This window comes from Phyllobates terribilis, unplaced genomic scaffold (genome assembly GCF_046119375.1).
Source record: "Phyllobates terribilis strain yellow unplaced genomic scaffold, ASM4611937v1 Scaffold_11__3_contigs__length_659146591, whole genome shotgun sequence".
Taxonomy (NCBI): Eukaryota; Metazoa; Chordata; class Amphibia; order Anura; family Dendrobatidae; genus Phyllobates; species Phyllobates terribilis.
Window position 1 is genome coordinate 352,612,381 of NW_027362771.1, and position 21,884 is coordinate 352,634,264.

Here is a 21,884-nt window from a genome sequence, read left to right on the forward strand (position 1 = left end):
ATTAATTGTCAGGGGGCAATTATTAATTGTGTAGGGGGCTAATTATTAATTGTACAGGGGGGCAATCATTAATTGTGTAGGGGGCTAATTGTTAATTGTGCAGGGGGACTGTTTATTAATTGTCCTGGGGGGCTGTGTATTGTACAGGGGTCTATTTATTCATTGTGCAGGGGGGGGGGCTATTTATTAATTTTGCAGGGGAGCTATGTACTAATTGTGCAGGGGCTATTTACTAATTGTGCAGGGGGATATTTATGCAGTGTGGAGGGGGAGAGGTTTAATCTGTGGGGGTGGGTGCAGACACATTATTGGTAGCGAGGGGGAAAATGTGTGCGAACACAGTATGGGAAGCGAGGGTGATGGGATGTGTGCTGACACAGTATGGGGAGTTAGGGGGATGTGTGAGGAGGAAATATGAGGAGGTAGGGGAATAGTGTGAGAAGACACTATGGGGGAAGAAAAGTGTGAGTGGGCACAGAATAGAGAGAGTAGTGGGTGGGGGATAGCATGGGGGGACAGTGTAAGGTCACAGCCAGGAGGAAGAGTGTGATGAGGGGGCACAGTACAGAGACTGGGACCTATAGGGGGGACACAGTGTGAAGAGGGGGCCCAGTATGGAAAGGAAAGGGTAGTATGGAGGGCATATGTCATAAGAGGGACAGTGTGTGAGTCATATTTTGTGCAGGGAATATAGAGAGGGGCCATTATTTATTTAGGGGATCAATGTAGGGCAGATATTTGTATTCAGGAGCATTATAATGACGCTGCTAATCTTTAAGGACATCGTGTGGGGATGTGCTGCGGAAGATCGGAGAAGATGGAAGTCTGCAGAGACGAGCTGTGGATGGGAAAAGTCATCATGTGTCTGGACAAGAGGAAGAAAAGAAAGAGAACGACTCCAGAGACAGCGTCACCTATAAGGTACCTGGATGTAAATGTTTTTTATGATGCTGACATTTTTATATTTTTATTTATGTTAGGAGGATTAAAAATATTGTCCACGTTTGTGATTAGTCTGCAGTCATTCTGTGTGACTGCTGACTTCTGAATTCCTTTTTTTTTGTTTAGGGGAGGGGTAGGATGCAAAGCTTAAACCTCGGGGCTTGGGCCCCTGATCTTTTCAAACTCTAGCAATGCCCCTGGTGTGTGCACATTTCTGCGACCCGTATATGTGCAAGTCTGCATGTGTATACATGACTGCGTGTGCATATGTGTGCGACTGCATGTGCATGACTGTGTGTGCATGCCTGCTTGTGTCTGACTGCATGTGTGTGTGTGACTGCATGTGTGTACTGTATCTAGGGAGCTATGTGGTGCCTCCTACTGGATGTAGGGAGCTACGTTTCTTCCTCCTACTGGATGTAGGGAGCTACGTTTCTTCCTCCTACTGGAGGTAGGGAGCTCCGTGCGGCCTCCTACTGGAGGTAGGGAGCTCCGTGCTGCCTCCTACTGGAGGTAGGGAGCTCCGTGCGGCCTCCTACTGGAGGTAGGGAGCTCCGTGCGGCCTCCTACTGGAGGTAGGGAGCTCCATGCGGCCTCCTACTGGAGGTAGGGAGCTCCGTGCGGCCTCCTACTGGAGGTAGGGAGCTCCGTGCGGCCTCCTACTGGAGGTAGGGAGCTCCGTGCGGCCTCCTGCTGGAGGTAGGGAGCTCCGTGCGGCCTCCTGCTGGAGGTAGGGAGCTCCGTGCGGCCTCCTGCTGGAGGTAGGGAGCTCCGTGCGGCCTCCTGCTGGAGGTAGGGAGCTCCGTGCGGCCTCCTGCTGGAGGTAGGGAGCTCCGTGCGGCCTCCTGCTGGAGGTAGGGAGCTCCGTGCGGCCTCCTACTGGAGGTATGGAGCTATATGGGAACTTGTGACGACACAGCTTTTAATCCTAATTATCCAAAATAATAATTAATAATACTTATCTAAATTAAGTAGGCCAGGAGAAATACACTATTATTTTTATGTTGACTTTTGAATTCATGTGTTTCTTCAGGTAGGGCAAGAAACATGGACTTTTGTCATAAGTCTGAATGTTGACTTCTCTTGTAGGTTGAGTTAAGCCTTGTTAACTGATGAATAGCTGTTATTTACATCTTATATCAGCTCCTACAGTTTATTGTACTGTTATCTTTGCATGGGGTCTTTGAACAATGAATGTTTGTTAAATATGTTGATTAACCATTGTGTGGGACCTGTGGCTTGTTGACTCGCAGAGCAGAGGAGTATAAGCTATTAAGATCAATTAAATGATCAAACAATGGAGAGTTAAACTCATCTCACCTCCCCCTGACCTGTAGAAAATGTCTTGAAGGGCAGTTGCGAACCATATAAGGGGGTTATGACTCTGTATCAGGAGTCTTTTTACAAAACCGCAGACAGGAACACTAAGGGACAGCTCTACAGGACAGCATGGCTCCATCCAGAGGTATACAGATCTGCTCTATTGACTATCACAGAACTCATGGATATATTCGGGAGAAATCCAGGTTGGGACCATCCGGTCACTTGGTTCCATGGATATGTCAGGAGAAGCCAGATTGGGACCCGAGGGTCTCCTGGCCACGTACCTCAATGGATTGTCAGCTTCCTAAGCTTGCCGCTATGTTCTCTCTGTTGGTGTCCACAAAAAGCGGGGTGCCACTTGTTGAGTTAGTTGGCCCTGGAAGTCCCAAAGTCGCAGCTGCTCTATTCCCAGCGGGCCAGCGGAAGGGTGAGACTGTGTTGTTTTGCACCATCTTGGGTGTTTGCTGGGACTGTTCTATATGTTTATTGTGTGTTTGGTGGTTCAATAAAGTATTGCCACACTGTTTTAACCTCACTCTGTGTTATCTGAGTAGTGTTATGCCCATAGAAGACCCTGTGTCTTCACAGTACTCATACTGTACATAGGGGGATTTTGTGGGGGCTCATACTGTATGTAGAGGGCTATGTGGGGCTCATACTGTATGTAGGGGGTTGGGGGACACTGGGTCACCCGTGGGTGTAATACTAATCAGACAACACAGGGTGAGGGTAAAACAGTGTGGCAATACTTTATTGAACCACCAAACAGACATTAAACCTATAGAACAGTCCCAGCAAATACACAAGATGGTGCCAGTTACAGAGTTTCCCCCTTCCGCTGGCCCGTCGGGAATAGAGCAGTGAGGTATGTGGCCAAGTGACATGATTGTCCCAACCTGAATTTCCTCATAACGGCTCTGAGAGTTCAGTGATAGTCAATGGAGCAGATTTGTATTTCTCTTGATGGAGCCATGTGTCCTGGTTGCTATGCTGAATAGTCTCTCTTGGCTGTCTCTTTGTATAATCTCCTCGATACAGAGGCATATGCCCCTTTATATAGTTTCCTATAGTCCTTTCAAGCACACATCCACAGGTCAAGGATAAAGGATGATGATATTAATCCGCAGGGCTTGAGTATCCACAGCTCATCCCCCCAGTGTTTACTGGCAAACCCCCTACAATGGTATTTAAAGGGGTTGTCCACTACTTTCACATTGATGCCCTATCCATAGGATAGGGCATCAATGTATAATCGGCCGGGGTCCCGCAAGCGGCACACCCGCCGATCAGCTGTTATCGGTAGCGACGGCTGCCGGCCGGAAGTCCTTACCTGTGGTGCTTGGCTGTCGATCTGTAGTGGCCGCCAGGGGTTACTATACATCCGCCTCCCATTCAGTCATTCAGTTGAATAGGAGGCGGATGTGCAGTAACAAGTGCCAGCCCCTACAACTTAACGGCCAAGCACCACAGGAAAGGACTTCCGGCCGCCGCTGCCAGCACCGATAACAGCTGATTGGCGGGGGTGCCACTACGGATAAGGCATCAATGTGAAAGGAGTGGACAACTCCTTTAACATATCTTGCAAACATTCATTGTTCAAAGATCCTGAGTCTCTGTCTTTCAAAACTGGCAGATAATACATTGTAGGAGCTGATATAATATGAATGCCTGTTATTTACATCCATTAACAAAATATAAACTCAAGTGATCAACATATCTTGAGTTTTAAACTAGAACAATGTGGGAAGGGAAGCAAAAGGCCAGAAAAAGCCATACAGCTGACAAATACTATTGAGATCTCTGCTATTGGAAGTGGAAAGGAAGAACAAAGACAAAAAAATCTAAGTAATAAAAATATGGGAGGAAGAGAAACCAATCACAAACTAAAATGTTTTTATACAAATGCACAAAGCATGGGCAACAAACAAGGAGAATTGGAACTACTAATGCAGGAAAAGAAATATGATGTCATTGGAATCACTGAAACTTGGTGGGACGATACACATGATTGGAATAAAAGGCTAAAAGGATACAACTTATTTGCAAGAAACAGACTTGATAAACGAGGAGGAGGTGTCGCATTGTATGTTAGAAAAGCGTATATCTGCACAGAGATTGAAGCTTCAGAGACTGGGAGTTCTGTGGAAACTGTTTGGGTAAGAATACAAGGAGAGAACAACGGAAAGGACACCATTGTAGGCATTTACTACAGGCCACCTGGGCAAGCTGAAGATATGGATGAACTCTTTATGTATCAAATGACCAAGTTCTCAAAAAAATATGACGTAGTGGTCATGGGAGATTTCAACTATCCAGACATTTGTTGGGAATCTCTCTCAAGTAAAACTAACAGGTCAAGCAAATTCTTATCCTCTCTTGCTGACAACTTTATCTTCCAAAAGGTAGGGGAGAAAACAAGGGGATCTGCTACTTTGGATCTAATCCTTATAAACAGGGAGGAAATGGTTGAGGAGGTAAAGGTGGCTGGGACCCTAGGAGGCAGCGATCATGCTATTATAGAATTTTGGTTAATTAGAGAAGGAAGACATGTGAAGACTCAAACTTCAAGGTTAGATTTTAGAAAGGCAGATTTTAAGAGACTCAGAAAGAGAATAGGAGGGATCCAATGGCTGGATGTCCTTAAGGACAAAAATGTCCAGGAAGGATGGGAAATTTTTAAAAATGAGATTCTCAAAGCACAATCGTTAACAATCCCAAAAAGTAGGAAGAATGGGAAGCATTTAAGGAAACCAGGATGGATGAACACAGAACTTAAACACATGCTAAAAAGAAAGAAAGAAATGTTTATTAAATGGAAAGAGGGAGGCATATCTAAAGAAGATTATAATGCAGTCTGCAGATCCTGTAGGGCACGTATCAGGTTAAGTACATGGATAAGAATGAAGTGATTAACCAGAGTCAGCATGGGTTTGTAACTAACAAGTCATGTCAGACTAACTTAATTTCCTTCTATGACCGAATCACTGACTGGGTGGATCAGGGAAATGCTGTAGATATAGTATATCTTGACTTCAGCAAAGCATTTGACAAAGTATCTCACACCATCCTTATTGAAAAAATGACCAAGTATGCAATGGACCAGGCAACTGTTAGGTGGATTCATAACTGGCTTAGTGATCGGACTCAAAGGGTGGTTGTAAATGGCTTCACATCCAGCTGGATGAATGTCTCAAGTGGGGTACCACAGGGCTCCGTCCTGGGACCTGTATTGTTCAACATCTTTATCAATGATTTAGATGAAGGAATTGAGGGTAAACTGATTAAATTTGCTGATGACACAAAGCTAGGAGGGATAGCTAATACTAGAGAAGAGAGAGAGAGGATTCAAAAAGACCTAAATAAACTGGAGCAGTGGGCAGCAGCCAACAGAATGGTTTTTAACAGGGAAAAAAGCAAAGTACTACATCTGGGCAATAAAAATGAAAAAAGCATATACAGAATGGGAGGAATAGAGCTAAGCAACAGTACATGTGAAAAAGACTTAGGTATACTAATAGATCATAGACTGAACATGAGTCAACAGTGTGATGCAGCAGCAAAAAAGGCAAATACAATTCTGGGATGTATTAACAGAAGCATACAGTCTAGATCACGTGAAGTCATTATCGGACTTTACTCCTCTTTGGTCAGACCTCATCTGGAATACTGTGTACAGTTTTGGGCACCACATTTTAAAAAAGACATAGACAAACTGGAGCAAGTTCAGAGAAGAGCGACCAGAATGGTGACTGGTCTGCAAACCATGTCCTATGAGGAACGGTTGCAGGATTTGGGAATGTTTAGCTTGCAAAAAAGAAGACTGAGAGGAGACTTAATAGCTGTCTACAAATATGTCAAGGGCTGTCACATTGTAGAAGGATCATCTTTATTCTCATTTGCACAAGGAAAGCAATGGGATGAAACTAAATGGGAGGAGACACAGATTAGATATTAGAAAAAACTTTTTGACAGTTAGGGTGATTAATGAGTGGAACAGGCTGCCACGAGAGGTGGTGAGTTCCCCTTCAATGGACGTCTTCAAACAGAGGCTGGACAGACATCTGTTTGAGATGATTTAGTGAATCCTGCTTTGAGCAGGGGGTTGGACCAGATGACCCAGGAGGTCCCTTCCAACTCTACATTCTATGATTCTATGATATATTTATTATACAAATAATAGTCTGTGTTGATCAACCAAAGAAGAACACATTCAAAAGTCAACATAAAGGTGTATGGCTCCTGGCCTACTGAATGTGTCTGGCATAATTAGGAAAAAAAGCTGTATTGTCACAAGGTCTCCTATTGTATGTAGGGGGCCATGTGGGGGCTCATACTGTATATATTGAGCACAATTAATTATGCTGACATCCCCCTATAAAGTCATACAATTAATGTAAAAAAAAAAATTATAATTAATATGTTAGCATTAATATTGAGCAGTATTAATTTCAGCCTATTGGTTCGGCCTCCACTACAGTCACGGTCTCATGTGGCCCCTCGGGAAAATTAATCTCCCACCCCTGCTCTTTTTCATATAGCGCTATGTTATGCATAGTGCTGTACACAAGGAAAAAATTTGTGCGGTGCGCTATGTGCGCCGCTGTCTGTCTTTTTCCATCTACAGATGTGCACCAGAGCACCTGTATGTTACTCACATGACTTATCACATAATCTATCAAAATAGGATCATGTGACATGTCACGTGATACATTGGGTACCTGGGGGAGGGGGCCCACACCTTCTAAACTGCCCAGGACCCTGGTTACTCTTAATTCACCCCTGCTCACCAATGCAAGTCAATGCGTGCGAAAAAAAAAATGCACGGCACACGGACCATGCTTATGCCATCAGCTTTTATGAGGAGGCAAGTTCCGGACAGGACCAAGGAAATGCTGTGGATGTTGTGTATATGGACTTTTCAAAAACCTTTTGATACGGTTCCACGCAAAAGGTTGATACATAAAATGAGAACAATGGAGATAGGGGAAAATATATGTATGTGGGTTAAGAACTGGTTCAGTGATAGGAAACAAAGGGTGGTTATTAATGGAACACACTCAGACTGGGTCTCAGTTAACAGTGGGGTACCACAGGGGTCAGTATTGGGCCCGCTTGTTTTTCACATATTTATTAATGACCTTGTAGGGGGCATACAGAGTAGTATTTCAATATTTGCAGATGACACTAAACTTTGCAGGGTAATCAATACAGAGGAGGACAATTTTATATTACAGGAGGATCTATGTAAACTAGAAGCTTGGGCTGATAAATGGCAAATGAGCTTTAATGGGGATTAATGTAAGGTAATGCACTTGGGCAGAGGAAATAAAATGTATAACTATATGTGACGCGCCCCCTGGGCCGTGGGGTACCCGGAGCCGGGCCTGTAGATGCTGGGGGTTGTAGTCACCATGGTGGTGACCCGGTCCGTGACCCAGGTGGTCAATCTAAGGGTAGTTTATGTATATCTGTTATGTATAGTCCGACTACGCCACCTGTGGAATGCGGTTATTGGGAACCGCCGCTGCGGAGCAGTCCGCTGAAGCTGGTGGTATGTGCAGCAAGGTGATGTAACTCCCCACAGGAAGAGTGGAGCTTCAGGGCAGCGTGTATGGATGATGGTGGTGGTAGTGCAAGGTATCAGTAATGACAACATGGAGTCTTTGCAGTGCAGTCCCAGGGTCTTTACTGTCGGCAATTATATGGGCCCCAACGGGAGTACCGGCTAGTGATGAGGGCCTGATCAGTCTGGGAACAATCCTAGAGTCCTCCTGGCCAAGTGAAGTTGTAGGCCTGCCGTTCTGACTATACTCTTTGGCTATCCTGCTTATAGTCATGTTGTAGCCCACGTCCCTGAGTGTAACGTGCTGTGCTCACCCGTATGGCTATCGACTCGGGCCTTGTGTATTCCTCGCTCCTCTGTGGCGGTACGGGTCCTTTCGTGTGGCTGAGCCTCCGGGCTTCTGTTGGGCCAGGAGACCTGTAATCTCCTGCCCTGCGGTATCTGCTGCTGGGTATGCAATCTCCACAGCCTCAGACTCCGGCTTCCGGTCCTCTGTGGATACTAGCCAGGACGAGCTAGCTCCAGCTCCAGTCCCTGGCTCTGTACTCCTTCGTGTCCTGCTTGACTCCACACACTGAACTTTAGACTCAGACTCTCTAACCCCGCCTCCAGATCCAGTTATAAAGGGCAGGATCCTCCCCTTTCTGGTCTGGGGCAGGAGGTGTTGCGTGTTATGTGTTCCTGACCAGGAAACTCCTGTTTTGCTCCCAGACATGGTATTAATACCACTGTGGCAACCAGACCCTCTGGGGTGCCACATATGCTTAATTGTAAAACACTGGGCAAAACTGTAACTGAAAAAGACTTGGGTGTATTGGTAGACAACAAGCTCACATTTGGGGGCCAGTGTCAGGCAGCTGCTACAAAGGCAAATAAAATAATGGGATGCATTAAAAGAGGCAAAGATGCTCATGAGGAGGACATAATTTTACCACTATACAAGACAGTAGTGCGACCACACTTAGAATACTGTGTACAGTTCTGGTCTCCAGTGTATAAGAAAGACATAGCTGAACTAGAGCGGGTGCAGAGAAGAGCGACCAAGGTTATTAGAGGACTGGGGTTCTGCAATACCAAGACAGGTTATTACACCTGGGGTTATTTAATTTGGAAAAATGAAGGCTTAGGGGTGATCTTACTACTATGTACAAATATATGAGAGGACAGTACAAAGACCTTTCTACTGATCTTTTTACTGAGGCCTGAGACGAGGACAAGGGGGCATCTTCTACGTCTGGCGGAAAGAAGGTTTAATCATAATCACAGATGCGGATTCTTTACTGTAAGAGCAGTGAGACTATGAAACTCTCTGCCGCATGATGTAATGAGTGATTCACTATAAAAATTTAAGAAGGGCCTGGATGCCTTTCTTGAAAAGTATAATATTACAGGTTATATATACTAGATTCCTTGATAGGGTGTTGATCCTGGAACTAGTCTGATTGTCGTATGGAGTCAGGAAGGAATTTTTTTCCCCAATGTGGAGCTTAGTGTTTGCCACATGTTTTTTTTTGCCTCCTCTGGATCAATATGTTAGGCTTCGGGTTGAACTAGATGGACTTAGTAACATAGTCTTCCTTCAACCTTAAAAACTATGTATAGCATCCATATAATACGCACCTATGTAACACCCTTCAGTGGCTGTGGTGGCATCTCGGCGCAGAAATTCTTAGTCTCCGATCTTCATCTGGCCTTGTTTTCTGTGTTTTGGCCATCATGTCAACAAGACAAGGGTGTTTGGGGCAAGAGACATGTTGGTGAGGGGGTTGTTGGCGGCCGTGATGCTGGCACTGGAGGTGGCTGCCAAGATGCTGGCACTTGAGTTGGTGGTGGCTGTCAAGATGCTGGCACTGGAGGTGGTTGCCATGATGCTGTCACTGTAGGTGGTGATGGCTGCCAAGATGCTGTGACTGGAGGTGGTATTGGTGGCTGCCGTGATACTGGCACTTTAGGTGATGGTGGCTGCCGTGATGCTGACAATGGAGGTGGTGGCTGCCGTGATGGTGGGTCTGCTGAGTGACCTTCTTGGGGGTCTAATCACCGTTTTTTGTTGACCTCAGAAAGCTGCTCACTTTCGAGGAATTCAAAAATGGCCATTGGTAAATTTGGTGGCATGGTGACGGACAATACAATTTGGAGGGTGGCCCTGTTCTGCAGCCTCAAAGAAAAGGGAACATGCTTGAAATAATGGGCCAGGCTTAGACAAAAATCCTCCTGCCCATCCTCATTCACAGGTATTCCCATGTGGTGTACGCCAGTGGTGGTGATGGGGGGGCCCTCTTTCGGCAGTAGTGAAGCTGGCTTACTGGTGCATGAAGGGAGGTGTCGAGGGGCTGTGGTGTGCTGGTGCTCTCCACAGGCTCTTCTTCTTCCGAGCTGGCGGTATTTCCCTTTTTGGTCCGGTCAGATCTGTAAGGTCAGGGATGAAAGGGTAAAAAGCATTTATTATTATTATTATTATTATGCAAAATCCTAATCAAAACATTACACAAACAAACTGAAAAAGGTAGCCACTTACGGACGAAGATCTAGGACTGGGGCCAAAAACTGGAGCCGGTCATAATATAGGTATGGCCATTTTTTTAAGACCACACCCACTCTTCCTACACTGTTGTCGCTCACAGCAGAACTGGTCCCAGCAACTCCTACATAACCTTGTCACTACACCCACTGGAAAGAAAATAGGAATAGATTACATAATTTTTTTATAGGTAAAGGATGCTGTATGCAATAACATGTATAATGTGTATTCTAAGATCACTACTGCTAGTATAATGGTTATTTTTCTTTGTCTTTTTGTGTGTTTATGCTGGGTTGCCAAATTTTCGAGTTTGGCGATATTTTTTGGACCAAAAATTACACACCTAATGTTCTGGCTTCAATAGTTATTTGTTAGACCTCACCTACAAAATAACACATATTCAGACAATCCTAATATCCCGTTCATATTTGCCGTTCTTATATCCTCTTGAATCTGCTGTGAGCTGTCTTCCAAATTAGGATATAGTTGGCAGCAAATATAGTTCCACGGTGCCTGCAGGTGACTCTGGTCCCCATAGCCATCATCCCTTCTGTTCCACAATTCTGGTCTTTGCTGAACCAGAACCAGCATCATTTCGACATCATTGGTGCTAGCCATGTTGTTGGTTTCTGTAGAGGCGTGTTTTTTTTTTTTTTTTTCACTTTGTATCATCCTTTGTCCCAAAAGATGAGCTTCCACCCTTTAGTCCACTTCCCTCACTTACCCCCTATGTCTCCACTCCTGTTGCCGATCCCCCACCGTTTTCAACACCCACTCCTGGCCCTGATTACAGTTCTGACCTTATTATAATTTTGTAATGTTTTTGTTATATATTTGTTTTATTTAATGTTTTCATCATTTTTAATACATTTTGTTTTTTCTTATCTGCTTGTTTTTTTCTTTGCTACCTTATATAAAATGGTAGTTTAAATGTAATGTTAAAGCATATCTGAATTTCACAGAAATCTTGGGGAAATTTAAAAAGATTTTGAGAAAGGGGGGGGGCTTCAAATACATAAGTAGGGCTATAGCAGTGATGACTTGGCCCAGGAACTTGGGATCTTATATTGTCTATTCATATGTAGTCTAGTCTACAACATTTTGGCGTTGTTTTACTTCCTTACAAATTTGGGTATTTATTTTAAAAAAAAATCGGGTGGGGTCCCCCTCATTTTCTTAACCAGCTGAGGGAGAGCAGTGGGCTGGTGGTGTTGTTCTGGGAATGGGCCACTATTTATGGATATTCCCAGCTTATAAATAACAGCTCACAGCTGTTTGTGTAGCCTTTACTGGTTATTAAAAGGGGGTATCCCCCAAAAAATTACTTGGGGTACTCCCAAGTTTTAATAACCAGCAAAGGCTAAACACACAGCTGCGGGCTGATATGAATAGGTTGAGAAGGGGCCATGGATATTGGCCTCCTCTCAGACTAATAATATCGGCCCTCAGCCACCCCAGAAATGGCACATCCATTAGATGGGCCAATTCTGGTGCTTAGCCTCGGCTCTTCTCACTTGCCTTGGTGCGTTGGCAAGTGGAGTAATGGTTTTGGGGTTGATGTCAGCTATTTCATGTTTGCTGACATCAAGCCCAGGGGTTAGTAATGGAGAGGCGTCAATAAGACATCCCCATTACTGACTCCTTTAGTTCAAGTAAAAAAACTCACACAGAACAAAGTCCGTCATTTGAGCAAAACACTCGAGGACCCTCTTTTACCCATTTATTAAGATCCAAATAAAAATAAAAAAACAAACTAATCCTCACCTGTCCGCAGGTAATCCATACTCATGATGTAGCACAATGATCCCCAGCTCTGCTATATCCGGATGGTGTGTTGAGCGGTTGCATGAGAATGCGTCTGCTCAGCAAGCCAGCTGGAACTCACTGACAGTAGCGTGAGGACACGCCTGCAGTGACGAGCGGTGACGTCAATAAGCTTGCAACTTGAAAATGCTTTGCTATTTTCTTACAGCCTACTTCTGCTTTGTGGGCCTCCATCATTTTCATTTTCAGAGTGCTAGGCTGCTGCTGAGAAGAAACCATAGCTGCTGTTTTTAACACAAGGTTAGAGTAGGCTGGGTTTTTATAAAGTTGGGAAATGTGTATCACCTAACCTTTCCTAACGATGATGGTGAACAAGCCATAACCCTAAGGCTGCGTGCCCACGATCCGTAATAGCACCGGTTTGGATGCAGATCACCTGCGCTGCGTTCAAAATGCTGCGTTCTACATTAGAAGCACAGTGGATGGATTTATAGAAATCCCATGCCCGGTGTGCTTCTATTTGACACCGCAAAAACTCGCCCGTGGCACGGCTTTACGAGCTATAGCGTGTCAATTTCTGTTGCGGAGATGCTGTCTCCGCAACAGAAATCTCCCCAATACAATGTATTAGATGCCTTGAAGACCCAGGGTCTTCCGTGGGCGTAACACTACTCAGACAACACAGGGTGAGGGTAAAACAGTGTGGCAATACTTTATTGAACCACAAAGTGGACAATAAACACATAGAACAGTCCCAGCATATCCCCAAGATGGTATAATATTACTCAGTCCTCACCCTTCCGCTGGCCCGCATGGGATAGAACAGCTGCGACTTTAGGACTTCCAGGGCCAACTACCTCAACCAGTGGCCCCCCGCTTCTGGTGGGCCCTCACAGAGAAAAGGTACACGCAAGCTTAGGAAGCTAGCAGTCCATCGAGGTACAAGGCCAGGAGACCTGAGGGTCCCACCCTGGCCTCTCCGAGAGTTTCCCCGGGGCCAAATGACCGATTGGTCCCAATCTGGCTTCTCCGAATGTCTCCATGGGTTCCAGGCGACCAGAGGGTCCCACCTGGCAACCCCAAACAACATATCCATGGGGCCAGGTGACTTCATCGTCCCAACTTGGTCGTCCCAAATGTATCCATGGGCTCTCCGATGGTCAATGGAGCAGATCCGTATTTTTCCAGTCAGGGCCTCGTACCCTTAGGCCGGAATCATGTAGAATCCAAATCTGTGTCTCTTTGGGTAAAGCCATGCTCCTAAGCTGATGGTGTGACAGAGTCTCTCTGATCTTTTGCTAGTCTTTGATTCTCTTTGTAAAGTCTCTTTTAAATCTGTTTTAAGTCTGACTGCTACAGAAGCATATCTCCTTTTAAGTACACATCCACAGGTCAAGGGTTTAGGGAGGGCATTACTCACAGGGCTCAGGTCTCATTGTTTGAACCGATCAAATTTACATAGTTGCTATAGTAGGGGCTCTATAAATCAACATTCAGCTGGCTTAGTACAATACACTGTGTGCAGAATTATTTGGCAAGTTGTATTTTAGAGGATTATTTTTATTATTGATCAACAACTATGTTCTCAATCAACCCAAAAGACTCATAAATATCCAAGCTTAATATTTTTGGAAGTTGGAGTGGGGTTTTTTTTAGATTTCGCTATCTTAGGAGGATATCCGTTTGTGCAGGTAACTGTTACTGTGCAGAATTATTAGACAACTTAATAAAAAACAAATATAATCCCATCTCACTTGTTTATTTTCACCAGGTAAACCAATATCAGTGCACAAAATTTAGAAATAAACATTTCTGACATGCAAAAACAAAAACCAAAAAAATTAGTGATCAATATAGCCACCTTTCTTTATGATGACACTCAACAGCCTTCCATCCATAGATTCTGTCAGTTGCTTGATCTGTTTTCGATCAACATTGCATGCAGCAGCCACCACAGCCTCCCAGACACTGTTCCGAGAGGTGTACTGTTTTCCCTCCCTGTAGATCTCACATTTTATGATGGATCACAGGTTCTCTATTGGGTTAAGATCAGGTGAACAAGGGGGCCATGTCATTATTTTTTCTTCTTTTAGACTGGCCAGCCACGCTGTGGAGTAGTTGGATGCATGTGATGGAGCATTGTCCTGCATGAAAATCATGTTTTTCTTGAATGATACCGACTTCTTCCTGTACCACTGCTTGAAGAAGTTGTCTTCCAGAAACTGGCAGTAGGTCTGCGAGTTGAGCTTCACTCCATCCTCAACCCAAAAAGGTCCCACAAGTTCATCTTTGATGATGCCAACCCATACCAGTACCCCACCTCCACCTTGCTGGCGTCTGAGTCGGAGTGGAGCTCTCTGCCCTTTACTGATCCAGCTCTGGCCCATCTGGAGTCACTCTCATTTCATTAGTCCATAAAAGCTTTGAAAAATCAGCCTTAAGATATTTCTTGGCCCATTCTTGACATTTTATCTTAGGTTTCTTGTTCAAAGGAGGTCTTTTTTCAGCCTTCCTGCCTTGGTCATGTTCCTGAATATCGCACACCTTGTGCTTTTTGATACTCCAGTAACGTTGCAGCTCTGAAATATGGCAAAACTGGTGGCGAATGGCATCTTGGCAGCTTCACACTTGATTTTCCTCAATTCATGGGCCGTTATTTTGCGCCTTGTCAGGAAAATATTAATGTCAGGGACATATTAACAGAATATTAGCCCCTTCTCCCATGCCCTCTGCTGTAGTGTTTGTCCAGAGATGACAATTATATAGTGTCTACTGCAAATTATTACCACTTGTCAGCACTGAGCTGTCCCATTTTCCTCAGCACAAAAGCACCAATTAGCACACACCTGGGAAATAGCTTATGCAAACGATGCCAGGCAAGGAGTATTATAACTTTGTTAGGAAGCAAGCATCTTGTCTCTGAAAGACACAGGAGGTAATTAAAACGCTGGCTTGCACTAATTTGCGTGTACCCGTGAGGCTGCTTCCCGAGCCTCAAAGGGGAATTTACAGACGAACTGACTCCGATATGAATTATGAAATATTATGAGTTCCATACGTCCGACAGTAACGGGACCCATATGTTTAGTGACCAAATCAGCCCAGGAATGTATAGGTAGTTTTCCAGGGCTGTAACCAAAATCAGGGAGCTGTAGCGCAAAAACACCAGAATAGCAGACTGCAGCTATGCGATATGTGGTCTCTAAATAAAGATAAAATCATAAGGGAAAAAATGGCATAGTTTGCAAGCTTCTGCAATCAACGAGCGGTGTGTTATCGCAGAATTTAGCGTTTTTAATAAAAATGTACAGGCTGGAGACCGGCCCACATGGTGTCACCACAAGGGGCGTGTGGCCAGATCTCCCCTTAGGTATAAGAGAATCCATGGAGAAGACAGGAGCACTCATTGCCAGGGGGGAATAAGAATTATAAGCAACGGGTCCTGTTCAATAACAGCATAATTTAACTGGAGAGCCCCTCCTCCACCTACATTGAATCGTCTCAGCGATCGTATAGTGTAAGTAATGTTATCTTCTTTCCTCCTGTTTATTTTATGTAACTTAGTATGTATTTTAATGTCTCCTTTGTAACATCCTTATGTATATATTTTTCCTAAACACTGCCTCCCTTTTGGATTAAACATAAAATGTAATAGTTCTGTTTCTTTTGTTCACTAATCATTCCCTTCCCCGAAGCCATATACGCTACCAAAATGCAGGCGTCCGGCCAGGCCTGTATTATATTTCAAACTCGGCCGGTGGTGGCAGAGAGTATTAATAATTGGGCTATCGTGACGCTGACAGTGACCGTACGGAGAGCGTTAAACACGGATTCCAGGCTGTGGAACCCAGGGTGTTGAGCCATATGCTCACTGGTCGCTTACCGATACCTACGTAGCGAGTAGTCTGGATCGCGTGTTCGCGACTCCGTACAAAATACGGACAGCGTGACGGCACGGTGAGATATTGCGTGATCTCCCCTGTGTTGTCCCTCTATGTGTTGGAATTCCTGACACGCCTTTTTTGGCCAACACGCTTCTTGCGACCCTGTTGGGTATTTGCCATGAAACGCTTGATTGTTCGGTGATCACGCTTCAAAAGTTTGGAAATTTCAAGACTGCTGCATCCCTCTGCAAAACATCTCACAATTTTGGACTTTTCAGAGCCTGTCAAATCTCTCTTCTGACCCATTTTGCCAAAGGAAAGGAAGTTGCCTAATAATTAAGCACACCTTATATAGGGTGCTGATGTCATTAGTCAACACCCCTCCTCATTACAGAGATGCACATCACCAGATTTACTTAATTGGTAGTTGGCTCTCAAGCCTATGCAGCTTGGAGTAGGACAACATGTATAAAAAGCATCATGTACTCAAAATGCTAATTTGCCTAATAATTCTGCACACAGTGTATGTCATTAGCATATTAACAAACATCATTGTTTCCAAACGAAGAGAAGTCAACATTTAGTTTTATACAAATACTGGTCTGTTCTTCTTGACCAGCCACAGAAATACACAAACACTATTGTGTTTCTGTTGAATTATGAATGTATTTCTCTTGGCTTAGCAAATCTAATCGTCTGGCTGATTAACATTATAAGATGTATCGACACAGATGCATTAACTCTGCATGTGTTCGATGAACACATCCGGATTTACCTACATGCTCGAACGCAGCACTTTGGACGCAGCAAAAATATGTGCCCAAACTAGCGTGTCCAAACTTTTACATGCCACTGTAAGAGGCGCACATCGCTATTCACGTTACATGTAAAACCGCATGGCAGTGTACACATAGGATGATTGTTGCCTTCAGGGGTAGGAATGCAGCAGAACAGTCCATCGCTCTTATATTCCTTCCCACTTTGGACATGGTTGTCCTCGCCCATTCTGGAACCTGGTAGACACACAGCATGTACAGTAGGGGCCCTGGGAGACGCACACTGCAGTCGCAGTACCCACTGCCTCAGTCAGGCCCAAGGCCGTGTTATTGTATGTGGAGGAGTCATTGCTGGACATGGTCTCCCCATTGAGGGCTAAAATAGTGGATGTGACAGTTGGTCATCCGGTCAACGACCTCACCTCCTCCTGGGCGCTCGAGTTGACCCCTCACCCATTTCTCCCGCTCTTTCTTCCCCTCAGTGACCTTCACCATCATCTGGCCATAGCGAGGTCCGGGGCTGGGGTCTTTTCCATGTACTGCTGTGGCCAGGGGATGAGTGCTGATACCTCTCCAGGGGGCTGTGGTGTACTCACCACCAAGGCTGCCACCCTGCCTGGTCGCAGGACCTCTGTCATGCTTACACGGCTGCCTCCACCTTGGAATTGGGTTCCAGTTTTGGGACCTGCAGAAGAACCTTTTGTCTTGGGGTCCGGAATTGGATCCTGTGCCTTCCCTGGACTTTGGTGGGGGGCTTTACTGAGTCAGTCAACCCAGCCGCACTTCTTGCTCCTGCTGCGCCATCTTCCTTTTCCACTCGGCTTGTCCAGGCCCACCGTAGAGTGCGATGCCGTTGCATCGGCCATCGCTTTCAATAGGTTAGCTGTAGCACTCCATCTTCTCATGCCGTTTCGCCTCCTCCCCAACAATGATCCAGGCCCACTCTGCAGTGGGTGTGCTCTTCCATTGCTCTGCCTGTTCTTGGGTGAGGCTACTTTTGATTCACATGCCCATTTCCTGGGAGTTTCCACCCATTCTCCCTTGGCTTGCTACAATGGGCGTGGTTTCTCTTTCTTCCACGGCGCCCATTGGGGGCGGGCACTACTAACTACAGGCCAGTCTCTCCAAACAAGCCACTTCCCAGGCTGGATGCATTTTAGATATCTTTCACTTCTCTTACGCCCATGATGGGATGGGTCCATCTCACCATTTCGCGCCACTCCCCCGCCATCTTGCAGTCTCTATCCATTAACTTTATCCTCTCCTAAAGACTAAACCCATTATCTTTATCATATGTCTTGTATCGTTGCTAAGCCACTTAACTATATGAACAGTACTTATACGCTGTACATTACTATAAGACAATATAAAAGACGCACATCATTATTCACATCACATGTAAAACTGCATGGCACTGTACACATAGCTCGATTTGTTGTCTTCAGGGGTAGGAATGCAGCAGAACAGTCCATCACTTTTATAAGTACAATGTGGCAGCGACTCAAGGAGAAGTCATTATTATGGGGGACTTTAGCTACCCTGAAATACATTGGGGAACATTAGTTCCAGCAAAGGTAATAGGTTTTTGACAACTATGAGAAGCGGGGCACTGCTAGACCTAATATTAACCAACAGGCTAGACCGCATATCAAATATACGAGTTGGGGATCACTTGGGTAATAATGATCACAAAATAATAAGTTTTCATGTATCCTTTAATAAGATGTGTAATAGAGGGGTTACAAGGACACTAACCTTCAGGAAGGCAAATTTCCAACGGTTGAGAGATGATCTTAGTGCAATAAACTGGGACGATATCCTGAGACATAAAACTACACAAAGCAAATGGGAGACATTTATTAGCATCCTGAATAGGACCTGTGCACAATATATACCCTATGGGAATAAACATGTAAGAAATGGGAGGAAACCATTATGGCTAAATAGAGCTGTAAGGGGCTCAATAAGTGACAAAAAAAGCATTTAGCGAACTAAAGCAAGTAGGTAGTGATGAGGCATTAAATAAATACAGAAAATTACATAAATTCTGTAAAAACCAAATCAAGGCAGCAAAGATTGAGACAGAGAGACTCATTGCCAGAGAAAGTAAAAATAATCCCAAAATATTCTTTAACTACATAAATAGTAAAAAACTAAAAAATGATAGTGTTGGCCCCCTTAAAAAATAGTCTGGGTGAAATGGTGGATGAGGATGAGAATAATGCCAATATACTAAATTATTTTTTTCAACAGTTTTTACACAAGAAAATCGCATGACAGAAAACATGATCAGTGATATCAAAAATTCTCCATTAAATGTCACTTGCTTAACCCAGCAGGAAGTACAGCGGCATCTAAAAATCAATAAAGTTGACAAATCCCCGGGCCTGGATGGGATACACCCGCGAGTATTGCAGGAATTAATAGTCATAGACCATTATTTTTAATCTTTAAAGATTCCATAATAACAGGGTCTGTACCACAGGACTGTCGTATAGCAAATGTGGTGCCATTATTCAAAAGGGGGACAAAAACCAAACTTGGAAATTATAGGATAGTAAGCTTAACCTCAACAGTGGCTAAAATCCTGGAGGGTTTTCTAAGAGATGCTATAATAGAGTATCTGAAGAAGAATAACCTCATGACCCAATATCAACATGGGTTTACGAGGGACCCTTCCTGTCAAACTAATCTGATCAACTTTTTTGAAGAGGTAAGTTCCGGACTGGACCAAGGAAATGCTGTGGATGTTGTGTATATGGACTTTTGAAAAGCTTTTGATATGGTTCCACACAAAATGTTGATACATAAAATTAGAACAATGGGGATAGGGGAAAATGTATTTATGTGGGTTAAGAACTGGCTCAGTGATAGGAAACAAAGGGTGGTTATTAATGGAACACACTCAGACTGGGTCACAGTTATCAGTGGGGTACCACAGGGGTCTGTATTGAGCCCGCTTGTTTTTCACATATTTATTAATGACCTTGTAGGGGGCATACAGAGTAGTATTTCAATATTTGCAGATGACACTAAACTCTGCAGGGTAATCAATACAGAGGAGGACAATTTTATATTACAGGAGGATCTATGTAAACTAGAAGCTTGGGCTGATAAATGGCAAATGAGCTTTAATAGGGATAAATGTAAGGTAATGCACTTGGGCAGAGGAAATAAAATGTATAATTATATGCTTAATTGTAAAACACTGGGCAAAACTGTCACTGAAAAAGACCTGGGTGTATTGGTGGACGACAAGCTCACTGTTGGTGGCCAGTGTCAGGCAGCTGCTGCAAAGGGAAATAAAATAATGGAATGCGTTAAAAGAGGCATAGATGCTAATGAGGAGAACATAATTTTACCGCTATACAAGACACTAGTGCGACCACATTTAGAATACTGTGTACAGTTCTGGTCTCCGGTGAATAAGAAAGACATAGCTGAACTAGAGTGGGTGCAGAGAAGAGCAACCAAGGTTATTAGAGGACTGGGGTTCTGCAATGCTAAGACAGGTTATTACACTTGGGGTTATTTAGCTATTTTAATATTACAGGTTATATATACTATATTCCTTGATAGGGCGTTGATCCAGGGAACCAGTCTGATTGCCGTATGGAGTCAGGAAGGAATTTTTTTTCCCCAAAGTGGAGCTTAGTGTTTGCCACATGGGTTTTTTTGGCCTTCCTCTGGATCAACATGTTAGGCTATGGGTTGAACTAAATGGACTTAGTAACATAGTCTTAATTCAACCTTAAAAACTATGTTACTATGTTTTCCAAACTCAGATTCATATAACAGACTACCAGATAGAGAAGTGTGATTCATCACTCCGTAGAACAAGTTTCTACTGCTGCAGAGTCCTGTGGTTGATATCATTACACCACTTCATCTGACTCTTGGCATTGTGCTTGGTGATGTACGGCTTGCATGCAGCTGCTACAACCCCTGGCAAAAATTATGGAATCACCAGGCTCAGAGGATGTTCATTCAGCTGTTTAATGTTGTTGAAAAAAAGCAGATCACAGACATGGCACAAAACTAAAGTAATTTCAAATGGCAACTTTAGGGCTTTAAGAAACACAAAGAAATCAAGATTAAAAATGTGGTACTCAATAAGGGTAAATTTTTTTCAGACCGAACAGAGGGAAAAAATGATGGAATCACCCTGAAATTTTAATTTCCAAAACTAACACCTGCATCAAATTAGATCTGCTCATTAGTCTGCATCTAAAAAGGAGTGATCACACCTTGGAGAGCTGTTGCACCAAGTGGACTGACATGAATCGTGGCTCCAACACGAGAGATGTCAATTGAAACAAAGGAGAGGATTATCAAACTCTTAAAAGAAGGTAAATCATCACGCAATGTTGCAAAAGATGTTGGTTGTTCACAGTCAGCTGTGTCTAAAATCTGGACCAAATACAAACAACATGGGAAGGTTGTTAAAGGTAAACATACTGGTAGACCAAGGAAGACATCAAAGCGTCAAGACCGGAAACTTAAAGCAATATGTCTCCAAAACAGGAAATGCACAACAAAACAAATGAACGAATGGGAGGAAACTGGAGTCAATGTCTGTGACCGAACTGTAAGAAACCGCCTAGAGGAAATGGGATTTACATACAGAAAAGCTAAACAAAAGCCATCATTAACACCTAAACAGAAAAAAACAAGGTTACAATGGGCTAAGGAAAAGCAATCATGGACTGTGGATGACTGGATGAAAGTCATATTCAGTGATGAATCGCGAATCTGCATTGGGCAAGGTGATGATGCTGGAACTTTTGTTTGGTGCCGTTCCAATGAGATTTATAAAGATGACTGCATGAAGAGAACATGCAAATTTCCATAGTCATTGATGATATGGGGCTGCATGTCAGGTACAGGCACTGGGGAGATGTCTCATTACATCTTCAATAAATGCCCAAGTTTACATTGATATTTTGGACAGTTTTTTTATCCCATCAATTGAAAGGATGTTTGGGGATGATGACATCATTTTTCAAGGTGATAATGCATCCTGCCATAGAGCAAAAACTGTGAAAACATTCCTTGAAATAAGACACATAAGGTCAATGTCATGGCCTGCAAATAGTCTGGATCTCAATCCA

At 44.0% G+C, this 21,884-nt stretch overlaps 1 long non-coding RNA gene across 1 annotated transcript in view; it reads left to right on the plus strand.

The window, feature by feature from the left end:
• Positions 1-287: 287 nt before the first annotated feature.
• Positions 288-21,884, plus strand: part of LOC141165174 (uncharacterized) — a 51,116-nt gene continuing 29,519 nt past the window's right edge. Inside the window, exon 1 of the long non-coding RNA XR_012251082.1 lies at positions 288-921. This is a non-coding gene — a long non-coding RNA (uncharacterized lncRNA). The remainder of the gene's footprint in view (positions 922-21,884) is intronic.